At 39.5% G+C, this 11,195-nt stretch overlaps 1 protein-coding gene across 1 annotated transcript in view; it reads right to left on the bottom strand.

Annotated features, from left to right (window-relative positions):
• Stambpl1 (STAM binding protein like 1) overlaps window positions 1-11,141 on the bottom strand; it is a 44,927-nt gene extending 33,786 nt beyond the window's left edge. Inside the window, exon 1 of the mRNA XM_033766645.1 lies at window positions 11,044-11,141. The gene's annotated coding sequence lies outside the window, so the exon portion shown is untranslated. The remainder of the gene's footprint in view (window positions 1-11,043) is intronic.
• Window positions 11,142-11,195: the final 54 nt, after the last annotated feature.

The raw sequence follows: 11,195 nt of genomic DNA, 5'->3' as shown, positions 1-11,195 counted from the left end.
GAGAGGGGGGGGCAGGTAGACTAAAAATTCCAGGAAATTATGCATTCCAAAATCAGCCAACCAACTTTAATGTACATTTTATGTACTTTCCCTTTTTATTCCAATTTACTTTCAAGAAAACAGTATCTCAAAGACAGCATATTTTAATGAACTGTAGTAAGTCCTAAATTAATTGTTTCAATGGCATAATGTTCTTGCCTGTCCAGTTGCCTAAAGCTCAGAGATGGGGAGAGTGCATGGGCGCGCTTCATCACTGTTATTTCATTTTCTGACATTTCCTAAGGACAGTTCTTCAGCACATGAATTTGGTCCAGCACCACTACTCAAAAGCAGAAGACAGCTACCCTGAAACGCTTATCCATGGCTTCTCCAAAATTCTCCCACCACAAAAATCTTCGCTGTCCACCACGTACCCGTGGTGGGTCCATTCATGTTCAGTTTTGCTCTAGACAGTGTCTGCAGTGCAGAGGACTGAAGACAGAAAAAGAGCAGTGTACTTCTACAGCGATCTATGGCAACCCATTTAAACTCTTCAAGAGGCTCTTTCCCAGCAAAGTCATTACCAAGTGACCCTCTGCTGTTCCTGGTTGCTTCTCACTGCCTAGGGTCTTCCTTTTGTGCAGCCAGTGGGGCTCCTAACTGTGACCTGATATTTCCTGAGCTTGGTTCCTGGACTGCCTGTGACACAATAACTCATGGAGGGAGGGAGTTGCTGGCATCAACAGATATTTAGACCCCACTGAGAAATTCTGGGAAGGGTGTGTTTCAGGGGTCTCCTCCTTCTCTCTGTCTCTCTCTCTCTCTCTCTCTCTCTCTCATACAACAACCCAGGATATTTTTATGCACATTAAAAATTTGAGACATTGAGTCAAATAGAAGTACTCTTGACAGTTAGCAACAACCTTCTAAGTACCTGGCCTTTATCCACTGAATTTTCTCTACAACAAGAGCTTCTGACTTCGCTGCTATGAAATGAAGGCATTTCTTTTTTCTCCCTTACCCCTCAATCTGCACCCCAAATGCTAATCATCCATCTTTCCTCTTATCATATACAGCACATTTTCTTTTTGTCTTGGCTTCAGTTTGGTGAGTCTTGGCAGTGTGCTGTCAAACGTCCTCACTTCCACCATGCTACCTGATTGGGATTTATCACACAGTATGTCCCAAGAATAAGTACCTCTTCCCCGCAAATATCGCCAGCTTCAAATAAATGTACTTATGCATTCATTTATTCAACATTATTTATTGAGACCTATTTTTTCCTAGAACGCAGTGATACGGTGATGAGGAAAGAGACAGACGTACCTGATCTTGTGGCCCTTACACTCTGCCAGGGCAAAGGCTAGGGCAGCAAAGTAAAAATATTAAACAATTATCCACACGATAGTAAGTAAGAAGGGTGGCAATTGCAGGAAACAATAAGAACTAGCCATTTTCTAGCAAAAATACATCAGAAATAATGGTGTGGCTTCCTTGATCCATCAGGGAACATATGTCATGGATTTGTCTGATTATTGTAGACATTAACATCCACCATTTATTTAAGTCACATATATCATTGTTTTCTCCTGTAAAGATACTATTTTCCACCTGCCACACAAGGTCCTCAGTTTGATCCCTGGTGCCCCCCCAAAAAGATACTGTTTTTCTCAGTGCAATCAAAAAGTATTTTGCATATGGTTATTTGGAGACTATGCAAATATTCTGTTGCCCAATAATTTTCACAACTAAAGATGATCTTTGCCTGAAACAACTATCATTGTGATGCTTGAAAATGATTTGTCTATTTTAATCATTCCAGGCAGATTTATTAGATTAGTTAGGATTTATGACAAAAAGTTGTTTTATTTTTACATAAAATTTCAAAAATCTCAAATGGTCTTATCCCCCCACACACACACACATCAAAGTCTGAGATCAAAGCCAGGGCCTTGCACAGGCTGGGTAAGCACTCTACCACTGAGCTGCACACCCAGCCCCAATCTTTTTCTATGGTATCTAGATTCCTTATCATTCATTCAAAACTATTATAACAACAACAAAAAATAAACATGTCCAGCCTCTTTTCATCTATGATTAGACAATTTTGGATAAATAGCTTTGACCCATATGTAACTTATTTTTATGTTAGGATCAATACAAAAATGGTCTCTTTTTAGCAATAGGCAAAATGGCTTCCAGTTGAGCCTCCTCAAATATTTTAACTTCCCATTTATTTCTCAACTCTGGCTAAGAAGGTGATATTCACTCAAAATGGGCCCTTGGTTCATATTTGTAAATTGAAATAGTCTAGGAGTAATGGATAAAACTGCAGAGAGGAGAGGAAGTGATAGCCAGAGAGCAGCCAAGTGTGCTACAGAGGAATAAGGGATCCCAGATCAGAACGGAAGATCTTGGAAAGAACAGGATAAACAGCTGGGGGTTGTTCTAAAGGAAAAAAATCATAGGACTTGGATGCTAAATGGATGTAATGGGGTCAGTAGCATAATTAAGCAAAGATACTGTGAATGTCAGGATCTAAAGGAGATGATAATGCTTCTCGCTCCACCAACAAAAGGTGAACGGTATCAACATCCATCCAATGACATAAAACACAGCAAACCCTAGAAACAGCCACCCTGCATGTGCTCCTGTTTCAGCACCACATCCCGTCTACCACCTACATTCGTGGGTTCCGATTTACTCTCCAAAATATCCCTCCAGTGTGTTTCCAGTGCTCATCTTCCCAGGAGGCATGCTAACCCGACTCCCTTCTCTTCTGCATTGCAGAAGAACCTTCCAACTGGCCTGTTTCTTACTTGCTCCCTTTTAATCAATTGCACATACAACATACACAATGACGTTTACAACTGGATTCAAATACGTCATTTCTCCTCTTAAAAGCCCTTAATGACTTTTCATTGCTATTAATACCATAGAGTAGTTCCCCCTTACCCATGGTGAGTGCATTCCATTGTATCAAATTCTATACATACTATTTTTTCCTAGAAAAACATACCTATGATAAAGTTTATAAGTTAGGCAAAGTAAGAAATTAACAGTAATTAATAATAGACAATTATAATAATAAAAGAATGTAATATAATAAAAGTTATGTGAATGAGGTCCCTCTCTGCCTTCAGAAACTTTTATTGTGTTGTGCCACCCTTCCTCTTGTTGCCTGCAGGTAGCTGAAACCACAGACCTCAAGAGCGACTACTTCCATTTTGAATTCATTCACTTTTGGACCATTTGTTACAAATATGTATCACTTTATAAAATTATACTTCTTTAAGCCATGAAGTTGGGCGTCAGTTGCCACAAATTTGAATCCTAGCCTTGTTGTCTGATGCACATGCAATCTTTGCTGGCTAAACTGGGTAGCTACTAGAAGGAGCAGTTCACCTGCTATAGACATTCAGTTGGAGAAGCTGCTGCAAAACCTTGCAAAGCAGGTCCAGCCAAATTCAGGGCCCCACGTCCTCACTTTTGTTCTCTTTTGTCTTTATGGCGGCAAACACATCAGCTGTGCTCACCATACAGTTCCATGACCCTTTTTCTGGATCGTGTACTGTGTGGCCCTATCTAGGCTACAAGGTTTGCCTTAGTCAGTCCTGCTCAGAAATGCAGGTGGTACCCTAACACCTAGTAGAGGAGTTTAAACACCCTGGCCTGCTGTTGGGGACCCCAGGGGTCTGAACTTCTTTCCTTTCTGCATTCAAGGGTTGTGTTTTCTCATTGCTTCCTATGTCTCCCCTGACTTTTCTTTGATCAAACCGGTACCTGTGTTCTCCAAATATCTGCCGTTCAGAAAGTGTGATATGATCTCTAAGAATAACCTGTATTTTTTCTGATTTTCACTATCAAAAAAGTATTACTAAGAAATGAGAGGTAGAATATCTATCTTCCATTGTAAGAACTTCAAGGCAGCACTAGAGTATGTATTGCAGTTATTATATGAACATATCTATGGGAATCAGGAAGAATAATTGCTTAAAACATAAAAACAGAATGAAGAACTTGAACATAAAGTTAGGTTTAACCCTTAATTCAATTTTTCTCAAAATATGGTTTATTGAGAACCCATCTTAGAGTCCTCTGAGAAGGCTTAAACGGAAGGCAGCTGCATTCCATCCACTCCTCCTTGGTGCTGCGGTAGAGGACATTTGACTTTAATTTTTAGGCTAATGTGAGAATCATGGCCCTAATTACTATTTTAAACTTTTCAAAAATTATACACTTGTCAAAAAAAAATGGCTGCATATGCCATAAAGATATAATAGTTCTATTTCCCTCAAGATCGACATTTTGACTTCTTGGATTTTTCATTAATTATGAAATTGAGTTCCATGCCCACTAGTGATGCCAAAGGACTTCAACTGTATTCATGTAAGTGCTATAGAGACTCAGCACGCAATTTCTTTGTTCTATTAAAGAGAAACATTGACATAGGAAGGTTCTTACCCCAAGCCTTTCTTTTCTAATCTCATTCCATCTACCATGTCTATTTGTTCCTACTGCAAAAGATAGCTTACCTCCTGGGACAATTTATAAGCCAACTCTTCAAGGGCAAAACAGATTGCGAAAAGAACTACAGGCAAACCACAAAGCTCCAGGAGGCTGAAGCACGGATCCACAGGCCTGAAAGACCTGAGTTTCTTCCTCGTCATTCAAATGCATAGTTCTAATGTTTGTTTGTTATGTTTTTTGAGGCAGGGTCTCACTATGTAGTTGAGACTGACCTGGAACTCACTATGTAGCCCAGGCTGTCCTTGAACTCACAGCAATCTCCCTGCCTCAGCTTCCCAAGTGCTGGGATTACAGGTGTGCGCCACCACACCCAGCTTGCACATTTCTAATGTTAAAAGATATGGCTGTAGTGATGGGATAATGACAGAACAGGTCAAATGAAGTCACAGTATTACAGACAGCTAATCAGACCGAAATTAATATACAGTCAGAGAGGGACCGGGCCCTTAAGGAAATCAGCAGAAAAAAATAAAGACATCAGGATTGTGGCTGGAGGCGCAGAATGAAGATGCAGTGGCCAGGCTTCCATGCTGACCTGAGGGACAAAGAGCAATTTGAGATTATACTGCAATTAGGTCTACCCGGTCAGGGAAGTCTGGATAGGCATCACTCATTCAGATGGGTGGCCAGAGGCATGTGGATGGGTCCCTTCCCAAAAATGCCTCTGTCCTTTCTATGTACCCCTGTCATGTGACTCATTTCCCTATTGGACCAATATTAGCTCAGAGGCGATACCTGTAATCCTAGAGGTTGGTTGTACCTCTCGATCCGTACTGTACTCAAGTAGTGACTTTCCTGTACAAATTACCCCCGACAAAGCACCTCAGCGCACACCTACTTGGGACCCCTCCTGGAAATCCTGCAACTATTCTTCTTCCCGTACTTCCAACAAAACTCTCCAGACTTCTTCCTTTGGTTTGTGATTTCATTCTGCTATGATGCGAGACCATGGACTCAGCACATTCGGCATTTAACAGGTTGGAAATTCTATATTTTCATTTATCAACAAGGTCATTACTGATTGGACTTTTCCTTCTGCTTTCAATTAAACATGCACAGTTGAATGCTCCAGGCACTGGAGTTTGAAATGTAGAATTTTTAAGAGGAACTGAACACAAGCAAATGCAAAACAGGAAGGCAGAGTTCAGGAGGAAGGAGCCAGAAAGGGCTAAAAATGAGTCATTCTGGCCTCCTGTTTCCAAATTAACCCATCAGATCAAATCATCTAGTCAAACCACCAAAATGCATACTTTGTGATAAGCACCTTAGTAGTTATCTCTTGTATGAGCCTCTGTTGAATCTTTGGGTTAGTCACTTGAAAGTTATTAAATATCAGCACTACAAAGATTTAAAAAACACAACACTAAATTCATCAAACCTCAAATTCCATCACTTTTAATCAATTTTAAACTCATGAAATTTTAAAACAATGGTTTTTTTAAAGGAAGAAATGGAACTTTTCAGTTAAATCATAAAAGGTATAATTTACACAAAAGGATAAATCAAAAGATGAAGATTATATTTTTAAAGATGAAATTTTAAATTTTTCTTCCACTAAACTCAATTCATGTTTTAACCATGAACTTTTCACAATATCAAGAAAAACTTTCAACTACTTGGAAAAACACAATACTGTAGAGCTCAGTAGTAGAGCAGGCACTTTAACACATGTGAGGCCTGTGTTTGACTTCCAGCACTATGGAAGAGAAGGAAAGGAAAGGGAAGGGAAGGGGGAAAGAAAAAAGGATGAAAGGAAAAATGAAAGAGGGGGAGGAAGACAGGAAAGAAAGGGAAAAGAAGGAAGGAAGGAGAAAGAAAAAGAAAGAAAGAGAAAGAACAGGAGAAACAATGCCAATTGTAAATATCTTTATTATGAGAACAAAAATTATAAGGATTAATGTAATAATCAAAATATTAAAATCAGTGATGTAAGATTTCATTCTAGAGAGGCTCAGGAAGCCAGGCCTGGCGGCATACCCTCTCAAATCTGTAATGTCAGCTACTCTGGAGGCTGAGGCAGGAGGATCCAGAGTTCAAGGACAGAGTAGGAAACTGTTTTGACCCTGTCTAAAAAAAAAAACACAAAAAACTGTGGGTGTAGCTCAGTGGTAGAGTGCTTGCCTAGCATGTGAGAAGCCCCGGATTCAATCTCTAGTATGGAAAAAAAAAAAAAAGGAACTGTGGAGGAATTGACAGTTTTTATTCTTCAATGCCACAGAAGGCTTCTCCCACCTCTCATTAAAATCTCAGCTCTTATAATCAGACATAATTATTCCAACAAGTGAAAGAGCACCTAAAATTTACTCTGCCATATAATATTCTGAATAAGCTGGATTAAAAAAATTGATCAGAAATGCCATCATTTTTTACTATAGCTCCTAAGCAGGAGAGATATGACACTCAGACCATGGAGAGAGGCACACACATTTCTCAGAACCTTGATGCACAGCACGGAAAAAAGGAGACCTTTCCATCGTGGGTCTGACAGTCAGCGAGTATCAGGACAAGTGTGTGTGCCGCATTCAACAGTATTAGGTAGAAAAACCAAAAAGAACAGATTTTTGAAGTATATGTGAAAACAAACTGAAATACTTCTTAATAAAGAAGGTGATGGAAAGTATTATTCACAAAATAGTAAAATAAAATATCAAAGAGAAAGAGCAAAAAAATTGGGCAATCATATGGGTACTAATTCTATATTGGCGATGGCAATAATTGGAACCATAAACCTCCATCAGAGCAAAGCTACACTTCTATTATTCTAATCTATCCCCAGGGACTGAGGATTGAGTTCAGTGGTGCCGCTGCCTGCCTCGCAAGTGCAAGGTGTGGTGTAGGAGATAGGGATAAACACAAAAATGGGAAAGCAGGCACTGGAGTCAGACTGTGTGCACGCAGCAGCCTCCAACTCTATCAGATACCAGTCTGTGACACCAAGTAATTTACCTAGCCTCTTCCACCTCAATTTTGAAATCTACAAAGTGGTACCTACCAATAAAACACTTAACTTTTTGCCAGGCAATATTCTTAAATTTTTATCTTTTAACATATTTTGCTGTACTGGGATTAAACCCAGGACCTTTGTACTGAGTTACACCCTCAGTCTTAATTTATTTTGAGGTGAGATCTCACCAAGTCACTAAATTGCTTAGGCTAGGCTTGAAATTGCTATCCTCCTGCTTCAGCCTCCCAGAGTGCTGGAATTACAGGCATTTGCCACCACACCTAGCTATTTAAAAGCATTTTTCGTAAGCCTATTTATTCATGTAGTTCTCTTCAATCCTTTTGATAAAGAAACTAACATTGCAATTGGAAGGTAAAGAAACAGGGGCTCAGAGAAGTTAGTAACCTGCCCAAAGACATAAACAACCAATAAGCAGCAAAATGAGCTCACATTACATTCTTAGCTACTCTTGCAACCTTGAGGTAACATGTTAAAGCTCAAAACTGTCTCAGGCATATAGCATATATTTAATAACTACCAGAATAAGTTTGTGTTAAATAGTCACAAAATCCTGTGAGCTCAGAACGAAAAAATACTATGATAATTGGCAACATAGGTGGGTTGTATAATACCTTTGCGATCACGTGTGCCCCTTTTCACTTACAACAAAAATCCTAATGTCTGACTTCCTGAAATCCTCTGGTCTCTATCTTGGAGTCCTTAGATTTTATGTTATTCTGTTATCAACTGCTGCCTCCACTCCCACTTAATTGGCAAAGTACTCTTTCAAGAAACATTTTCATCACTTATTCCCTTGCAAGAACCTACACCTGGCTATCACAGCAAACCAAAATTCTACCCTGGCTTCCAAGGGCTTTAGTAAGTCATGGAAAGAAAAATGTGTTTAGCTTGCATTCAAGTGCTCAAATGTCCATTTCTCAAATAAGTACTTGGCATGAGTGACCACATTTCACTATAATGAGAATAGTGGTGTCTGTGTTACTTCAAAATGTTGAGGAATAACTTTATTTTGTGCATGTATTTTTGGACATGGCACAACAAAAAAGTGGACATTTCATTTCACTGCTTTCAAAATGAAATAAACTTGATCAGAGAGCACTTAAAGGGAAGAATATAAAAATCTGCATCATTATTAAATACAATGTTAATATCTGGGTACATTTTAGATTTTTTTTTTAATCTTTCATCTTGAAATTAGATCCTGAATCACAGAGAGAACCTGTACTGCTTACAGTTAGAGTTAAAACAAAAAAGAAAGTGAAACACCTTTAATATTCCAGATGAAATAATGTACCCATTTCCAAAAAAGTACCCTTGAAAAGTTAACTAATGCAAATTAAAACACAGGAATTACTGGGGCTTTTAGCAAAAGGCTGCTTTTAGTAAACATGTTACAGAGTAATCACCAGTCTGAATTAATGTCTCTGAGCTAGCCATATCAATAAACAAAAGTAACATACTTTCATTTGAAGAGAATCAAATGATACATGTTTTGAAGACTTAGCAACTTTCTAAATGTTCAACTGGCCCTTCCATTTGGCACGAGGAGATACAGGATTGTACTAGATGTTCATTTAACTTGCTTAGACATGCAAATAATTTCTGACAAAAGCCACATCTGGATGTAGCTTCACCCAGACCATTCCACAGTTGAATGTTCTGGTGTCAGCTCAGGATTTCTGAATGTGCACTCACATCCAAATTGCTGGAATAAGCAAGTCTACAGGTGCTACTACCCATGCAGTAGTTTTGTTTTGGTTTAGAGAGACTGTTACTCTTCCTTCACTTGAGAAAGTTGGTCTTCTTAGCTGAATAAACATCAAAGGGGGTTTGTAAAGTTATGACTAAAAGAAAAAAAAATCAGTACCAGAAGTCAATGTAATTAGGTCTGGAAGATAAAGACATTCTAGAATTTGTTATTCACTTGACAAATATTTATTGAACAGTTGCAATCCATCAGCCCCAAGGGATGGAAAATGATTCTAATATTTTCAGGGATGACCATGAGTCATTTCTCATAGTTTCCATTGAAAGCTGCCATAAATCTTTCATAGGGTCAAGAAAAAAATATGACATTAGAAAGAATCACAAATTCAGTGAAATAATTAAAATGCCTCTAATGGCCAAGTGCATTAGCCAGGAAGGCCTCTGGCACTAAATAGGCAGCATCTGCATTATTTTCTCTCTTACTTGGGGCCAGGAATTATCAGACTTTTCTCTAAAAGGCAGTTTCTCACTCCCTGAGTTTTAGCCTTAAGCAGGGCCAGGGAAGAGAACTTGAAGGAAGGCTATGATTAAACCAAGTTAAGTCCTGTGTCCTACAAGTAAGAAGATGTAACTATTACTAACAATTCTTTAACTAGTTTTACCAGTACTTTGCAGGAACCAATACCAGAGACATCTCCGTAGGAGCAAATCTTTCTGCTGAGGGTATGGGTCCTTTCACTGCTCTCTGCAATTCCCCTAAGGGCATAAAGAATCAGGTATTCAAAAGTGGAATCTCATGAGGCAAATAACTCACTGTGCGTATGTGTGAACAGAAATATGCAGCGAGTTCATTTTCCAGGTACGTTCCAACACTATGTCATGACTTTGAAGACTCTCTGATGGTAAAAAAAAAGGAGGAATCTTTTCAAAGACATTAGTGTATGTTAAAAATAAACACATGTATTTATAGCATACATATCTACAAAATGGCCAGTTATAATTGAGTTGTAGAGTACATTTCTGAAGCTAAATTTAGCATCTATACTGAAAACATAAAATTGCCAATTGAAACAAAGAAGGGCAAACACACACACACACACACACACACACACACACACACACACGCACGAGTGGCTTAATCTCTATGTAAAAAGTACTGCCCACAGGCTGGGGCTGTAGCTCCACGGTATACCATTTTCCTGAGGCTTTAGGTTTGATCTCCAGCACTGTAAAAATAAATAATAAATAAACAAAACCCCCATTGCTCCTCAAACATTGAAAGAGGAAACCAAACATTTGGCTATGACTTATCTGCTGAAACAAATTTGTGTACTGACCTCAACAGGGCCTTTAATCATCAGACCATAAATCACATCCTAATAATATCCACTGCATTTATGGAAATGCCATAATACCCAAAATTTCATTTTATATCCAGCAATCAGCAAGGTATTTGGAAAGCGTGCCTCCTGGGCCTTACTTTGAAAGATCCCTGCTTCACTTGCTACCACACGCTGACTTCCAGAAAGCAAACCACCACCCATACCCCAACCCCACAACACTAGAGTTTTTCAATCGTCCAGATTGCATGAATTACTTATTCCTAACGACATTTTCTTCTTGGTCATCAACAGGGTGAGGTTGCTGTAGAGATTTCTGGAAAATTTATACGCCAATGACATCCTACTTGGCGCATTTCACGAGTGCGGGGCGGGGTTCAGGGAAAGCTCGTGTTAACCGTGTAAGTGAAAATGTTTCAAGAGTCTCAGACACGGTGTGCAAGTAACCCCTCTAGAGAGGCGCGCCACACAACCCGCAGGAGTAAAGGCCAGCTTTTCCAACCCTCGTCCCTCCCTCTTTACATCACAGCCAGCGCGGTGGCCTCTCCAAACGTCCACATCATCTCCGAGACAGCATCCCAGCTGTGAACCAGGAAAACACGCGCACCCCGGATCAGGTCCCCGCCAGGGCCCCGCCCCTCTACCGGAACCACAGCTTCCTGCCTGGGGTCAAG

This window comes from Fukomys damarensis, unplaced genomic scaffold (genome assembly GCF_012274545.1).
Source record: "Fukomys damarensis isolate Sample0158 unplaced genomic scaffold, DMR_v1.0_HiC HiC_scaffold_20, whole genome shotgun sequence".
NCBI classification, from domain to species: domain Eukaryota; kingdom Metazoa; phylum Chordata; class Mammalia; order Rodentia; family Bathyergidae; genus Fukomys; species Fukomys damarensis.
This window is presented reverse-complemented; position numbering and strand designations above follow the sequence as displayed.